Source organism: Solanum stenotomum, chromosome 5 (assembly GCF_019186545.1).
Source record: "Solanum stenotomum isolate F172 chromosome 5, ASM1918654v1, whole genome shotgun sequence".
Taxonomy (NCBI): Eukaryota; Viridiplantae; Streptophyta; class Magnoliopsida; order Solanales; family Solanaceae; genus Solanum; species Solanum stenotomum.
In genome coordinates this window covers 39,119,873-39,138,328 of record NC_064286.1, presented here as the reverse complement: position 1 = coordinate 39,138,328, position 18,456 = coordinate 39,119,873, and the positions used below count along the sequence as shown (strand labels likewise).

At 31.3% G+C, this 18,456-nt stretch overlaps 1 long non-coding RNA gene across 1 annotated transcript; it reads right to left on the bottom strand.

Moving 5' to 3' along the window:
• Window positions 1–10,208: 10,208 nt before the first annotated feature.
• On the bottom strand, window positions 10,209–13,837 carry LOC125865879 (uncharacterized). The gene is made up of 3 exons (XR_007446418.1): window positions 13,757–13,837; window positions 13,427–13,477; window positions 10,209–10,435 (listed from the first exon to the last, which is right to left on the bottom strand). It is a non-coding gene; the product is annotated as an uncharacterized LOC125865879 (long non-coding RNA).
• Between the last annotated feature and the right edge of the window lie 4,619 nt (window positions 13,838–18,456).

The window sequence follows — 18,456 nt, the reverse complement described above, 5'->3', positions numbered from 1 at the left end:
CCAAAAAAATTTAAGTTTGTTTTTAAAAAATATTTTCAATTTCAAAAATTATTTTCTACTCTAGTAAAAATAAAAGATATTTCTCAAAAAAAATAAAAATCATTCATAAATCAAACACTAAAAATCTTTTCCAGAAAATATTTTCTACTCACCAACCAAACATGAGAAAATAAGTCAAAAATCAACTTGGTTTCCAGGAAAACATTTCCTAGGAAAACATTTTCCTTCATACCAAACACACCCGAAGTCTACCTATTAGAAATAAAATAATTCCCGACTCCTCGCTCTTTCCCAGTAAGAAGAAACATCAAAAGTCCATGTACTTTGAAATTCTGTGTTGAATTTCCACCATCAATCATTATTAGCATTAAAATAGACTGGAGGCACCATACAAGAAATAAACCAAAAATATTCCATGCATACTCATCAACATTTGGAAGCACCTAATACTATTCATATTCATTAAGTGATTTCCGTTAAACAACAACAATAATCTAATTGAAATATAGCAATAATCGAGCAAAACGATTACCTTCTGCTCGATCTCGGAGACATTCTATACTTTCAAATTCACCTCTCGCTCTCAAGTAAAAATTAACACATAAAAGATAAAACAATTAACTTAAAGCTAATCTTGATTAAACAAAGTTAAAAGAAGATACTACTAATTTACAGCTTTAAGCAAAAGATAATAACTTGGCAAAAGAAAAGGCTTACATTTCGTGGACTGTTTGATTGAAGACCTTCATGAAATCCATGGTTGGATCTGCCCAATAAAATAAATGCAAATTTGAACTTCAAAAAGGATTATTACGTGCTTTGTTATATTTGTTCCTTTTGGTGTAACCTTTAGAGAGGTTTATCTCGAAGCACGAATAATTAAGCACTGAATATTAAATCTACGACAAAAGTAAGTTAAAAGTGTTTCAATATATAATACAGCAAAAATAAAGAGAATTTGTCTCCTGAAATTAGGCCTACTAAATTCAAAGTTAAAGCACAACACTCCTCCGAAAAACAGGTCATTACTATACAACTACATACAATTTTCATCAAGCAAACAACTGAATGACGACATTAGCATTCATCAATCAAGGATCAGACAATACTTATCCATAAATCATCTTAATACTTGTTAGAATTTACCAATTGTATCAAAACATAGAAAAGATAGTAATTGATACACAAGAAAATGTAGAAAGATATAGCAAACTGATTATATAATAGCAACGAGAGTTAGGATTTGTTTAATGCGGAACACATGCCTACACAGTCAAGACTACATAAGGAGAATGAGACATAAACGTAAAATTGTTCAGGGACCCAAATAGCAATGTAATTCTGGTTTTTCAACAGACATCAAATTGAAGAGTCAAAACCTCTAGTAGTAGTTGCTTTTAAAATAAATTCTCTTCTGGCTTCAGAAGAAAAGCTCCTCAGCACCTCCAAGCCACAGCTCAGAAGAGCTCCTACTGCTTCCAGCATAGCACAAGTGACGTCTGTCTCTTCTGGACGTGAAACTAACAACACATTCAGCCTGGATTTCAATCATATTACTAAATGCAACAGGTGAAATCCTGCAGAAGCAAAAAGGTTTTTCCATGGGGAAAAATTGCAATCCTCAAGTCTAGATATACTATAATATAATGTAGGCACACTATTCGACAAAAATGACTATCAGCTACCAATTTCCATATAGTACTACCCTTTGAGAATTTCGCTCACAAAGTCTTTTTGTATTCTCATTGAATTATTCTTGATACAATCTTACACCTAAGAAATTGAGATAAAACAACAATGAGTACACGTAGAACAAATAAACTTCTTCATGTTGTTCATCTTGTATTCCTAAGATACNAGATACTATAATATAATGTAGGCACACTATTCGACAAAAATGACTATCAGCTGCCAATTTCCATATAGTACTACCCTTTGAGAATTTCGCTCACAAAGTCTTTTTGTATTCTCATTGAATTCTTCTTGATACAATCTTACACCTAAGAAATTGATATAAAACAACAATGAGTACACGTATTTACAAAATCAATTAAAGGAAGAGCGCCAAATGTTCACAAGATTTCTGAAAACTGAAAGGAAAATATAACTAATTACATTACAAGTGTCATTGAATCATAGCAACATATACAAAATAAAGATATTTATTTTGATCCCACTTCACTTTTACAAACTTAAAAGAGTTGGGAAATTAAATATATCTGCAATACATCTGGTGATCAACATCTGAGAATGAAATAGTTGAACTTTCTCTAGTGAAAGAATAACCTGCAATATCTAACACTTATGACTCAAAACAGATGATAACATATGCTACTGTCAATATTTTCTTCAACTGCTATCATCTTTCAGATAACTCTTTATTCACAAAAAGAATATGAGACTCCGACTTTCATAATTAGCAATTCAGCCTTTGAAGGGATTATAACTATTAGATGAATGACTTTTAAAAAGATATTCACCTACTTGTCGAAAATGCTTGAAAACATATGTGCTTGATGACTTACATCAATGACAGACCTTCTATAGAGAATCTCTACACTTAATAGTCGCGTCACTTCTTAAAACATTAAACCCTTCTTCTATATATTTTGGCTTCTTCCAAATATTTCCTCTAGGTCTTCAAGTGCACTCTGAGTCAGCAATAATAACATGCATGTAAAATCATGTAAAAGAAAAGGCCAAGTATATACACATCAAACCTCAAAAGATGATTCACTGATAAAACAAATAAAAAAGCAACAAATTCAAGTAATAAGATATTCGTCATCAACCTGATCAACTTCAAAAGTGACCCAAAGTTTCATCAGAAAGAGAAATTAAATAAAGAAAGCATAATCAAACAAAGAGAAAAAATATCTCAGTGGAGGTAACTAATTAGGAAAAATATAAATTGAAAAGTAAGGAAAATGAAAGCCAATTTTATTACACACAAATAAAATCAAAATATTTACCTTGCTTAAACTCAAGCCTAGAGAAGAAAATGTATAAACCAAATTTTCAAAAGGAACTGCTAATTGACTGGAAATTGAAATTGATGCTTCACTTTTCATCTTTCCTCATTTAACTTCTAATTTTAGCAAGCACTTTATTTCTCTAAAGAAAATACAATTGAGGATTATACATTTACGCCTTTAGGTCTTCAAAGAAAAAGTTGATCTATGCACTTTTTTGTTTTGATCAAACAGCAGTGCCTATCATAACAACTATGGTAAAAGAGCTCTTAATCTTAGCCATTATGATAGAATAACTGCAACATTCTAGATTTCATTTTCTTAACAACTCTTATATGCCATGCAATGGTAAATATAATATTGCCTTTGTAAGAGGTCCTTTATAATACTGACATTATTATATGAAATTCTTAAGCAAATTATGAATGCAATACGTCTTGCAAGAAATAAAACATATCCTAAAATTCATTAACTTAGGAACCAAGTAACAATGTTCTCAATCTCTTATTTGTTTTTTGTGAAACTAAGAAATGTCCTAAGTCTAGCGTTATTTCACCCTTGTTAAAAATTCTTATTTTGCAAGTGACTATATAAAACATATATGCCTGTATAAATGCTTAAAAGTCTACATATATGTCAATCAATCTAAGGACACAAATAAACATCTTCATGTTGTCCATCTTGTATTCCTAAGATACTTATAACAAAAACTTTGAAGAACTTGATAAGAAACAACAAAGTTTAAAGAGCATTTTCAAAACTAGAAAATTAAAACTAGAGAAAATAGAATTATATAGATATAGATTAGAAACAATATATGAAATATATTTCTTAAAGAAGAAAATCGAGCCCACTGAATGCACAGTGTCTCCTAAAGAAAATTATTCCCTTCAAGTACCCAAGGTTAATGGAAAATATCCTCCCAGGATAGAACGATCTTACTCACCGGTGTATCGGTACCTGAAACCACGGTGTTAGCGAACCACTCAACGGCAGTAAAGTACACTTAGAATACTAGAGTTTTGTAGTAGTAGAAGAAGTCCAGAAAAAATCATTCAACTAAAATGAGAGGAAATCCTTCAATTTATAGAAAACAAAGGGTAGTGTGAAAATGTTCTTATTGTGCCTTAACGGAAAGGTCACAAACCTTTGGAAAGTCACAATCTTTCATAAAAGTCACAACTTTTCATAAAAGTCGCAACTTTTCATAAAAGTCACAACTCTTCATAAAAGTTGAAACTTTTCTTAAAAGTCACAACTCTTCATAAAAGTCGCAACTCTTCATTTTCCATTCACACCTTTTAAAACCCAACAACTCCCCGTATGAATGGGGAATGACTCCAAGACAAAGAAAGGGACAAGTATGTGTACTTTACAAGCAAGAATTAATTGCATTTGGATAAGTAGGTTTCCCCTTGGACTTTCCGTAGTGAACATATGTCGGATATACTCGTTCAATCGGTAGATGTGATATCTTTGAACCGTCGAGCTTTGGTGTATACGTAGACAACCATATGTCACATAATTAACCCTTTACAATTTATGGTTCTTACGGTTGTGTTCGTTTCAACCATGAACACCTCCTGGTTTCATGAGTGTATAGAGAGATGGGCTTTTGACAATCATCCTCTTTGAAGCGGTTTACACTTCACACTCACATAGGTGATTTTTAAATGTGTTATCGCGTGGACACTATTTGGTCAAATCTGCCAAACTTAGCAAATCATTAAAAACTTTAAGCTTTATTAACTCATTAACAAGCCTTAATGTTGTATCCTTGTTCCTGAGTATTGTCTTCATCATGGGAATGGATTGAGTTGGTTGACAATGTTGAACCGTCAGTCACAACTTTGTTTTTCTTCTTGAATCTAGCTCTTGGGATCTCCAGTCTGCTAGATAGAGTTACCGCTATGATGACTTGTCCTAAGCCGTAAACCCATTCCCTTAGATGATCTTTCAACTTTCTCTCTAGTTAAGCCTTTTTGTAAGTGGATCCGACACATTATCCTTTGACTTTACATAGTCAATTTTGATAATTCCACTAGAGAGTAGTTTTTTAACGGTATCATGTCTATGTCTTATATGACGAGACTTTCCGTTATACATCATGCTCCATGTCCTACCTATTGCATCTTGACAATCAAAGTGTATGGATACTGATGCCAAATGCTTGGGCCAAAAAAAAAATATCTATCAAGAAATTCCGGAGTCTTTAAACTTATTCACCGGCCTTATTTAGAGCACCTAGCTTAGAGATCATTGTAGAGATAACGATACATGTCTTTTTGGAAGATTTCCAAGAGACTGCTCCTCCACCAAGAGTAAATACATACCCACTCGTGGATTTTACTTTATTTGATCCCGGTGATCCAATTTGCATCACTATATCCTTTCAAAACTGCTGGATATTGTTATAATGCAAGACATAGTTTTGAGTATGTTTTAAATACCCCAAAGTTCTTTTCATTGCCATCCAATAAGTTTGATTGGAATTATTCGTGGACCGACTCAGTTTATTAATAGCACATGCTATATCTGATCGTGTACACTTACTGATATACATCATACTTCCCAATACTCTAGCATAATCCAATTGTGAGTCACTTTCACCTTCATTCTTTTGAAGTGCAAAGCTCACATTATTGGAGTCTTGACAATATTAAAATCCAAATATTTGAACTAGCCAAGTACCTTTTCAATGTAATGAGATCGTGACAATGCTAAACATCTTTGAGATCTAAGGATTCTTATACCTAAGATCACATCAGCAACTCCACGGTCTTTCATATCAAAGTTGCTTTCTAGCATATGTTTAGAAGCATTTATGCCATTAGTGTCTGAACATTTCACCAATATATAAACAAACAATGACCTTGTGATTTTAATGTAAACACATTTATCACTTTCATCATTCTTAAATCCATTTACCAACATAGTTTGGTCAAATTTCTTATGTCATTGTTTGAGTGCTTGTTTTAGTCCATAAAGTGACTTACACTACAACAAAAAAAGGATTTAGCAGCCATTAAAAAGGGTATTAGCGGAAATAACAACGGCCGCTATACCCTTTACCAGCCAATGGACTTTGGCCGCTGTATCGGGGGTCGGCAAAGGCTTTAGTGGCGTTTCGGATGAGCGCTGGTAAATCTAAGGTGTATTGACGCTAAAACTCATTTGTTTTAGCGGCAATTGTTTGCGGCAATTAAGATAGCCGCTAAATCCAATCCAGATTAGCTAGTTATGCTCATGTAGTGTCCATTTTTATAGCCCCTAGATCTGATTGAATTGCCACTAAATGCATTAGTTTTAGTGTCGATTAAGATGGCTGTTAAATCCAATACAGAATGGCTAATCATGCACATATAGCTTCCATTTTTATAGTTGGTAACTTCAATAATATTGCCACTAAGAATTGATACCTCTAGCGAGAATAATTTGGTGGCAATTACAAAGGCAAGAATATCCCTTGTGAAAACACCTTAATTTTCATCCATTTTTTATGGCCAGTAAATTCGCCTAAAATTTGACACTAAATATCACAAATTTTAACAACTAATTGCTTAACCACCATTATAATAACTAGATCAGTTCAGTAAATTATCTAGTTTGCACTTCTTGTGCTAAGTTCATAACTAGTAAATCCAACAAAATTGTCATTATAAGAGAGCCTCTTAAAGGCGACTATGTTTTTCAAATACTAAAAACATATAATATTAATTCCTAAAAAATAATATTTCTCATTCATGTTAACAAACAAAAAAGTACTAATCTAAAATATAGTATCACAACTTAAAATAACTGATATGATTATATAACCAATCCTATCAAATAATATCTTCAAAGAATTTCCATAATTGTTCATCACATTGAAATATTCCACAAGCAATATTTTTGAACTTCAGACTGTATCATCTGAAATAATAAAATAAATATATCACAAGAAGAAATATAATGAATAAAAAATATAACAATTTAGGATCGTCAACTCATCATGTGAATATTACAAAAAATCTCATCAACACTAGTTGCAATGACCTCAAGCCCTACTCATTGCAATGAATTGGAATCACAAAAAGCAAATAAATTTTTACAGTGGTCTACTATTCAAGATAAGATGAAGCATATAAATCGTTACAAACTTGATGGTGCTAGTCTAAATTGACACATCTTCCCGTAAATGCAACAATACTAATGAATCTATTAAGCAGAGAACCTATATTTTAATGTAGTTTCTCAAAGATTAATTTCGCGATGGTTCCTTCTCTCTCGGCGTAGGTTATTAACATACGCTGGCCATGGGGAAGAGATCTCGTGCTCCATCGCAGAAGGCATTAATGCCGCAGGAAGCAGCAACACAAGGTCATTAGGTGAGGGGGGAAAAGGCACAACAACTTGAAATACAGGGAGGAACTGAGATTGGATCTGAATCTAATATAACAAGAGCCCGAAATGCGGAGATAGAGAAACTAACACAGTGAGCTGCGCAAAAAGCTAAGAAAGTTGAGAAGGAAAAGCGTGAGATAGTACAAAAACATTGAGCAGAAATTGCTCCTCTTCAACCTTCAAGACAACTCTCTCCCTCTGGGAGTGGTACGAGATCATGGGCAGAGGAAGTACAAGAGGTACAGACACGGGTCTCAATACTGGAAACCAACTCATTGTAGTTTCTGTGATAAATACGGGCACTCCAATGCTGAATGCAGGAGGGAGTATCCTGCTAAGAAAGGGGCAGCTAAGAAGAATGATAAGCAGGAAATGCTACCAACACAAGTAAGTGACAGGCAGAGAGTACAGGAGGAAAAACAAGATGATCCAAAAAGTAAGGAACCAGTAAAGTCTGTGCTAAATGAAGGACATCAACAGGTGGAGCCCGACGGATCATCTTCTGCTGGCTGGGTAACACCATTCAAGATAGAAAAGAGTCACAGCCAACACCAATTACAAGTTGCGAGTGATAATTCTTTTCAGATTTTGAGCAAATCAACTGAAGCGTATGAATTAGCTCCAAACGTGTAAGGTCTGCTACATTCCTATGCAACTAACATTTAGGGTGCGAGTTGTATATGCATATAATTCTAGAGAGGAAAGAAGAGACTCGTGGAGGGAAACAACAAACCAAAGCTCTACTTGTGGAGAGCCATGGTTATTGATGGGTGATTTTAACTCTGTACGACATTCTGATGTTCGGTTGGGAGATGATCAGTTGGGAGGTAATCCTGTCACATGGCCTGAAGTTGCTGATTTTCAGGACTGCATTGAAGTAAGTGGGTTGATAGAGCTACCACATCAAGGATACAAGTATACATGGAATGATAATAGTAAAGGAAGCAGAATATATTACAAATCTCAAACTTCACTTGGTCTACACCTATGTACAAATCTATTTCGGTGATGGATCTGTAGAGCAGAGCACCTATTTTTTTTAATGCAATTTCTCAGCTGCTATTTTGGGATTACATTCAGGGGCTGGCAAGGTATCAATTGCAGTTTCCTCAATTGGCAAATGAAGAAGAAACTACACATTAGACTACTAATCATCACAATCCCTCTAATGAATTTTATGTCGCATAGTCAGCTCATAATACCTCAACATCTACAATGGAAATTAAGGAATGCTAAAGGGATGTCTAGAGCAGCTAGCTGATATATGTAATATTGGAACCCCTATTAGAATTAGATGCAGTCTTCAAGAACAACTTGTAGCTCTAATATAATTCCTTGTTCCAGTGGTCTGTAGTTCAAAATAATATGATGCATATAAATCTTTGAAAACATGATGGAGCTAATCGTTTCAAAGCAGGTGTTCAGAGAAAGATTGTGTATTTGAACTCAAAAGTTAAAGGAACAAAACTCAAATAGTAGCATCGAGGATAAAGATGAGTATTACCATAAGAAGTTGGAGTATTCATAGCAACACTATGTATCCCTGTTGTTTGTGGTATTTGTCCATAGCCATTATCGGTATTGGGGACCGGATAAATATTAGCACATGTTAACATTACTTTTATAAGATTACTTCATAAGAAATGTCTAAAACTTATGGAATCGGGTTACCTGTTTACTTGAGGTGCCATTGATATTTTGAGGCATAGCTTCATTAGGAGCATATTTGCGCATGAATTGTCTCATTTGGAGTAATTCTAATTACATATTATCCTGATTTTGTTTCAATCAGATTCATTTCTTCATTTTGTTTTGCCTTTAATTCGGTAATCTCATGTTCTAACTTTTGTACAACATCATTAGATGAGTGTTCTTCATTAAAATTTCCTAAGGAAGACCTACTACTCCATAGAATAGAAGGAGTTGGACCAAGTCCTAAACCACGAACATATCCACTTCTTTCATTTTCCAATACCTGAGAATACACTAGCAACACGGTGAGGAGGTTGGTCAGCAGATCCCTCAGTATTGCTCATCTTTTCATTTATCATGTCCTAACCAAGGAATACATATTAAATCCAGTTTGGAATTCATTATTCATCTTATTAAGATTTCTTTTCTAACTGTTCACAATTAAAAAAATAAAAGAAAGAAGAAATCTTACAATTGCTTTGGCAAAATCTTCATCCAATGGTCTACCATCCACACGTTTTTTATGAGTTAATAAGAAAATTTCTGCTCGTGTAGGCTCTATACCATTTTCAGCCTAATACAATAAATTGACGTCATCTCTTCAGGACAAGAAGGGTATAAATATTATAGTTTTTATTTCAATAGGTTTACCTTCTCATCCATCAAGGTATCAATACTTTTGGATCCTCCTGTGTGAGGCATCTTTTGATTGGCTATGTTGTTTTTGTTTGCTTGGGTACGTATCTGTCATTAAAAAATTAAAATAATATTTTATGAAATTATAAATAAAAATTTATCATACCAAAAATCTTAAAACAATGAAAATAAGCAACTAGGAGTATGTTTTCACGAGTAGTTGATACCTTAACTTTTTCAGAAAGCCAATAAGAGACAAGACCACTCCATTGATCTCTTGGTATACGACTTGGTCTATTTTTCAGCAAAGCATCTTTAGTCTTATACTTTGGGATATGATCACCTTTTAAAGCACACTTGTAATCTTTCCATTTCTTTCCTAGTGACGTTAAGACAAAGTCTTCTCCGCATTTCGGGATAGAGAACTTCTTCTGAAAAAAATCAACATTTAGAGAATAACATCGTGTATAATAGATTGAACTTGTTCACCTCGTAACAATAACTACACCATACCCTCACAAAATCCAACAATTTCTTCTTTTCCTCGTCAAAATTTCTCCAATCATCTATGTGTAAAGGTGTTAATTCTGGAGTTCTTGCAATAATTCCTAGAAAGCTACCAAGCTTTCGACCCTCTTTTCCAATAGATTGGTTACGACTATTAAACGTCACGTCAATTGTCTTCCCCGGAGGAAGTTTCCAAATATCTTTTAATAAAGTAGGCTCACGTACCTTTCTTGCCTCCAAATTACCTAGAAGGAAAATGATTTGAAAACCATCAAATGATAAGAAATTATATTGTTAAACAATTGAGAGATGATACACAATCAGTTAAATAATAGGATCACAACAGAACAATACAAAGAAAAGCTAAAAACAGTGTGCAGAGATCTGCTCAAGATCACTCCTACATTCTGTTGTGGATGCGTTGGAAGCCCTTGAATTAAGTATTTAATTATATTTTTAGTTGTTTTATTTATTATTCTAGAATAGGATATATGTTTCATTGTTTCATAAAGATTAGGTTAAGTTATAGTTATTAGTTTGGAATAGGCAGGAAGATAATGGCATAAAAGAAGCATTCCACTTTTGGAAAGAGAAGAGTCAGTCTGCTTCGCACCTCTGTCTTGCATTGGGTTTTATGTCTCCTACTTTCATAAGAATTAGACTTCCTATTGATATAATAAGACTCCTATTTAAAGGCGCTTTAGGTCTAGGAATAAGTAAGGACAATATGAAAAACTCTTCCTTCATACACATCCATGGTGGAAGAATATATGGCATCAAAATCACTGGCCATGTACTATGAACAGTTTGCATTGTACTAAATGGATTAAACCCATCAAAAGACAATCCTAGGCAAACGTTGAGAGGATCTCCAACAAATTCTGGATATTTACTATCTTCGACTCAGCTTTATGGCGAGTTCTCCAGTTGATTAGGATATACATATTCGAGAAGAAGTTGCAGAAACTGCATATGATTTATAGCTCATACTTACAGATTTTAGCTTTTGATGGTTCAGATATTCAGAGCTTCTGGTTGCAGTTAAAATTACTCAATGTAGAAGTATACATCTGTTTTATAACAATAGATTCACACAATATACAATCCCAAAACTCAAGGATATTAACCCATAAACAGATTCATATAACAATATTAGTACCTATCACATGTTATTATCAACTCACAATTAAAGCTCAATTGATTTTAATATAAGAGAATGAATAAACGAAAGTGACAATTGAAATAATGTTAGCCTGACAATGAAATAGCTTTAGTTTCACTCACAATTCAAGTAAACAAAGTGTTCATTAACAACTCAAGTTTGGATTAGCACAACATCAACAAAATGGTATTACTTACTCAACTAGATGGTTTAGTTCAAAATTACTTTCAAAACTTTTCAAACACCTAAACCTGCAGCTTAAAACTTTCTCATGAGTAGTGTGAGAGAGTGAGAAGTGAAGCATACTTTTTCAACTAAAGCAGATCTTTCAAGCCTTAAAAACTGAAGCTGTTAAGACAGAGACAGAGACAGAACAACGAAAAAAATATTACATAACACAGGTAAAATAGTTGAATTTGGATAAAAAACACAGCAGGAAAACTATTGCAAGGATGTGCTTCCTATTAATTATCAGGTAAACAGAGCATTTCTGTAAACAAAGCATACCATAGATACACAGGTAAACAGAGCATACCGTATATACACCCTTCACTCATGTTAATAATGAGGTAAGCAGTAGTCGTTCCTGTTCTACTGTTATATTTATTATTTTACGGACTTTCTTGCGTTTCTTTAAGAAATTGGTAATATTTAGATGTACTCACCCATGACAAGCAAATAGTGACTAAAGCAAAGAAATAACTAACAGAAAAAACTTATTTGTGCAATGGCCAATGAATTGCTTTCACGGTCTTTTTTATGTATGAGATCATTCTGCGAAGTGAATGTAGAGTTTCTGGAGTGTTAATACTCATGATTTGGTAATGTACAAAGTTTCTCTCTAGGACTATTTAAGTTTCTATTGGTTCAATCTCATGGATACTGTCAAATAGTTTTGTCAGAGATTAGCAAATCATATCCTCTTTGACCAATAGTTAGAATCTGCCAACGAAAAAGACATTACATAGGAGGAAATACACAACAGAGAAAAACATTGCAAGGCAGCAAGTTGAAAAAAAAAATATAGGTGCAAGCTTGCAATACAGACACATAGAAAAGAAGAAGGGAAGAAGAAAATTGCAGACTGCGGGTTGAAAGAAAAAATAGCAGCAAGTTCGCAACACAAAAACAGAGAAAATAAGAAGAGACAAAGAGATGAAAACTTTAACTTGGAGTTGCTTGAAAGAGTGTCGCGGCAAGAGAAGTCAAACATATAGAAATACTTGGATAGAAGTCGCAAAGTGTTTGGGAAGTAGTGGCAAAGTATTTTTATGAAATTTTAAAAATAACGTGATACTATCAACCTTACTATTGCACAAAACGAGCTTATTTCTTGCTTCTAGGACTGAAAAAGCTAGATGAAATTTTCATCATATCCTCGTCTCACTGCAAAAAACTGTTACAACGTCTCTTCACTTATCACTTTAACTGACAAAGCTCTCACTTTTCATAACATTGATACAGAGAAAGCGTCTCACCAAACTGAATTCAGTTTCCTTTCTTCAACCACAGATTTCAACATTCAAAACATCTAATCCTAAAAGAATGCTATATAGCAACTGAAGTTAGGAACTATCAGAGCCGTATTTATTCTAGAAAAGAATCATTTGAAGCCTATTATATATAGGCAACACACCAATACTAGCAAATATTAAACATGCCTCTTCAATTGATTTCGAAAATGGACAAGAACGTCAGTTCCAATCTAATAACATTCTCAAGTCGAACATACATATCAATATACCATGAAAACTTGTAAACTTATTTGGTATTTCAGTTGAGATTTTCTATTAAATTTCTTTTCATGTTTTCAAGTAACTATCAGAAATATCAACAACACAGTACTTGTAATGTTGTAGATTAAATCAAAAACATCAATATTCATTAATTAGAGTCGGGTAACATTCATACAATCATGAGAGTTGAATATATAACTTCAACCATAGAAAACAGAGTAATAATTTCAATCAGTTCCCATTAAACTAATAGCTGGCAAAAGTCTTACAGCACACTTATCAAACACAAAAAGAAACTATTTTCATAAAATAACAACTTGACTATTCTGTTTGAGTACCTGGGAGGCAGAATATTAATCCAACAAAGACAAGAATGAATCCTGTAAAACCTACAAAAAAAAAGTACATTAAGAACAAAATTGCCAAACCTTAAAACTTCACACGTGACACGATTCAGAAAATCAAGTTTTGTTCAATAAATTGACAAAACATGATCGAAATATACAACTACAAGTGTAGCAGTGGCTATGTGGTGAGGAGTCGTTTGAGTCATGAACTGTACCATAAATGTTAGGATTAATTGCTGGGTGTAGCTGCGGAATCTGAAATCGAGAATCTGTATAGAATTGAAACCTAGATTACCTATGAAGACAGAGATCGTAACTTACCTGTGAATCAATGGTGAAGGGCTTCAGCGGAGAAGTCTTGGTTATTGCGGTGAGTAGAATCGTACTGGAGGTTATGGGCAGCAATAGAGGGAATAGGGTTTTCTTTTAAATTTTTAATTTTTTTTTCTTATTAATAAATTGAAGGGAATAGTTTATTGTAGTTGAAAATATTGGAGGGAAAAACAAAAGGAGCGTTCAATTAGTGATTTTGCTGGCGAATCAATTTTTTTATCACTAAAAAATATCTTTTAGCGTCTATTTGCCGTTAATATTTCAGCTTAAATAATTAAATAGCGGCAAATGATTAATTGTCACTAAATAATTTCTGCAAAAATCCCCGTTTTGTTGTAGAGCGAGTGACCCAGTACCTCTTGGATTGTGTATAGATATTGATTCATTCACACTACAATTTTCCGCAGGAGAGATCTTGCATTGCAAGATCACTAGTGACTTAGACCGCTACCTATGGTATAAAACATTAATATTCAACTGAACATGAAAAACTACACTTCTTTAAGATGATAGTGGAGCAAAGCTCCGATGAAGACACCAAGTTCCGTACAGGGATATATGTAACACCTTAGAAATTGATACTTTTGTCATCAAAAAATTATCATCAATTAGTAAACTGATACATTTGTCAAATAAAATAACTAAGAAAATTGGACAGAAATTAAGACAACTGATTTTGTAGCAATATAGAGTCTAAATTCTTTCAATCATCTCAAAGCTTTTGCAATAGCACAACTGCAGAATTATAATTGAAGTATCATGAAACTCATTAAATAATTGACTGAGAACTCAACGAGCAGTATATACTAATTTGAGATCATAATAAGAACCAACAAACTTCAAATTTACCTCTGGCTGGCACTGAAAATCTTAAGCTAATAACTAGAGCAAATGAAACATAGGAGAAGAAAGGCAAAGCGGCATTTAAATTAATGTCATTGCATCCAGTGTCACTAAAGCCTTTAATGGCATTTATATAGAGTACCGAAAAATATCCATTTTATTGCCGCTAAAAGTAATTACTTTTAGTGGCAATTATTATTGCCAGTAAAGCTTTCATATTTAGCAACATTTGTTATTGCCGGTAAAAATATGATAATTGCCGGTAAACGAGATCTATTTTAGTGGCAATTCTAATGGTAACTCTCACCTTAATTCATATATCATATATCATATCATATCATAAATCATAAATCATAAATAAATATATATAAAAGAGAACATTAGGCCCGCCTACGTGGCGCCACCACAAACTAGAATTCCCTTTTAATTTATTTAGGAAAAACTACAAGATATAGCAAACATCAACATATATTTAAGATAAATAGCTATACCTTACTTATTTTATATTATATGGATATAATTAAATATGAAATAGCAAAGTTAATTAATTACATATGAATAATCATTTCTTTTCAATTTTATATGTATATTAACAAATATTAAACAACAAAGTAATTAATACACGCCTAATCAATTATGTTGGGCATGTTTTACGGTGTTAGTTTTCATGTTTACCCTCTTCAATGTTTTCTCTTTCAATATTCATATATCATCGATTTTTGTTTATTTTTTCAAAATTCTTCTAATTGACTATCCTTTTGCATGATTGTAGGAGTGATTTTTGTGATTCATCTTCATTAAGTATATTTTAATTACATTTTTTCTTGTTTATAAATATTATATTTGTAAACATCTGTATGTTTCATCTATTTTCATAGGGTTTCGATTGGAGATTTTTTCCATTACAATGGTGGAAATCAGTTTGAGATAATCTTTTTATGTGTGTTTGTGTCATTCAATTTCTACAATTTCAATTAGAATTAACCAAAAGGAACTCCAAAATTTTTTACTCTAATGACAGACTAAACAAAGCACCATCTTTTGCTTTGTATTTGTAGTCATTTGTATATTGAATCAAAACACTATGTTTGTTCTGAATTTGTATTCATATATTTTGTATTCAAATGTAAATATTTGTATTCATCTGTATTTTGTATTCAAATGTAAATATTTGTATTCATCTTTATTTTGTATTCAAATGTGTGTGTGTATATATATATATATATAAACGTATTCATAAATGTATCTGTATTTTGTATTTAAATGTAAATATTTGTATTCATCTTTATTTTGTATTCAAATGTAAATATTTGTATTCATCTGTATTTTGTATTTAAATGTGTATATATGTAAAACGTATTCATAAATGTATTCATTTGTATTTATATTCAAATGTAAGTACTAAATACATTATAAATGAAAGAAAATTAATAGTTATATAATTGTGTTTTCTCTATATTTGTATTCAAATATAAGTATCGAATACATTATAAAGTAAAGTCGATTGATAGTTATAAATTTAAATTCATTTGTATCTGTATTCAAATACAGATTTTAAATACAATATAAATAAAGTCTACTTAACTATTATATTATTGTATTCATGTGTGATTGTATTCAAGTGCAAGTATAAAATATAACATAACAAAAGTCTAGTTGACTGTTACATAATTGTATTCATATGTTTTTGTATTTGTATACTATTTTTATCTACATGTCTTTATATATACAAAAATAATTTTGAGATATATTTTTTCAACATACAAGTGTTCTTGGTTTACATTTTTTTTGTACAGAGTTTGCATCTTCGGTTTTAATTTTTTGAATTTTCAAAATAAACAATGTTAGATTGTCACTTTAGACTACATATTCAAACTGGCAGATTTTTAGGAGTGATTTTAGTTGTTTAACATATCTAAAAATATCTTATTTAGTGCATTATAATTATAAATGTATTATTGTATAAATAATTATTATTTTTAAATACAGCTAGATATAGACATAAATTGTAGTCATTTTTGGTAAATAACATACTTATAGTTATTGAACTTCAATAACCCTATAACTATAGTCATTTTTGTAAGTTACTCATTTATTTATTTCCAAAACTAGTCTTCCCCTTTTATGAAAAGTTGTGACTTTTATGAAAAGTTGCGACTTTTATGAAGAGTTGCAACTTTTATGATAAGTTGTGATTTTTATGAAAAGTTGTGACTTTAATGAAGAGTTGTGACTTTTATGAAAAATTATGACTTTTATGAAAAGGTTGTGACCTTTCCGAAGGGTTGCAACTTTTCCAAATAGTTGTAACATTTCTGATAAAACACAATAAATATTTGTTCACACTACGCTTTGTTATCTATANAGTTGTGACTTTTATGAAAAATTATGACTTTTATGAAAAGGTTGTGACCTTTCCGAAGGGTTGCAACTTTTCCAAATAGTTGTAACATTTCTGATATAACACAATAAATATTTGTTCACACTACGCTTTGTTATTTATAAATAGAGGGATTTCCTCTCATTTTAAAACAACGAAAATTCTGAACCTATTCTTCTTCTTCTTCTTCTTCTTCTTATTCTTCAACTTTTTCAAATAATTGTAACCTTTTCGATGTCTATAAATATATAGAGGAATTTCCTCTCATTTTAAAACAACGAAAATTCTGAACCTCTTCTTCTTCTTATTCACAATTAAATATTTGTGTACTTTGCTCCTGGTTGAGTGACTCACTGACACAATTGCTTATGTTATAGATCCTAGTATGTATTACTATAGTCATTAATTTATGCTTATGTTATTAAGGATAAATGATAAAATGTAATAATTTTCATTTTCCTTTAAATTATTAATGTTTGTTACTACGTAATGTTGTATGTAAGATAATATAGTATTTTAGTTTTAGTGACTGATAAGTTTTAAGTATTATTTTATAAATTCAGTGATATTAAATTTCCGCTCGAAGCGCGGGTAATTTTACTAGTTTAATAGATAAACCAATTCAATAATAATCTATCTATATATGTAATAGAAGAGGTGATATTGCCTCTGTGTCAGCACCACAATTAATCGCTAATTTTTAACTTTTAAATTATCAACTAATTAAATAGAATTAATTTATTTTTTTAATTAGAGAAAAAAGTTACTGTTTTACGAGACAATGATAAGTTAAAGTTTTCTACCTAATTAAAAAAATTTGTTTATCTTTTCTAAAAAGAAACGTTACATTTTGAAAGACAAGTTTAGTCTTCAATTTTTAGTTTTAAAGAAACAATTAAATATGTATAATTAAAAACATTAAGAAAGCACTATGAAAATTTTCAATTTTTCATTTTTTAAAAAGAAAATTTTAAAATAATTTAGTCATTTTCAATTTAATTTTTTAAAATATTAAGAAATCTAATATATTTTAAAACGTATTGTTTAAAAAATTAAAATGTTACCACAGTTAATATATTTTTTCTATTCTTTTTATCTTTTTAAAATCTATATATATATATATAATAGAAGAGGTGATATTGCCTACGTGAAATCGCTAATTTTTAACTTTTAAATTATCAACTAATTAAATAGAATTAATTTATTTTTCTAATTAGAGAAAAAAGTTACTGTTTTACGAGACAATGATAAGTTAAAGTTTTCTACCTAATTAAAAAAATTTGTTTATCTTTTCTAAAAAGAAACGTTACATTTTGAATGACAAGTTTAGTCTTCAATTTTTAGTTTTAAAGAAACAATTAAATATGTACAATTAAAAACATTAAGAAAGCACTATGAAATTTCTCAATTTTTCATCTTTTAAGAAGAAAAATTTAAAATAATTTAGTCATTTTCAATTTAATTT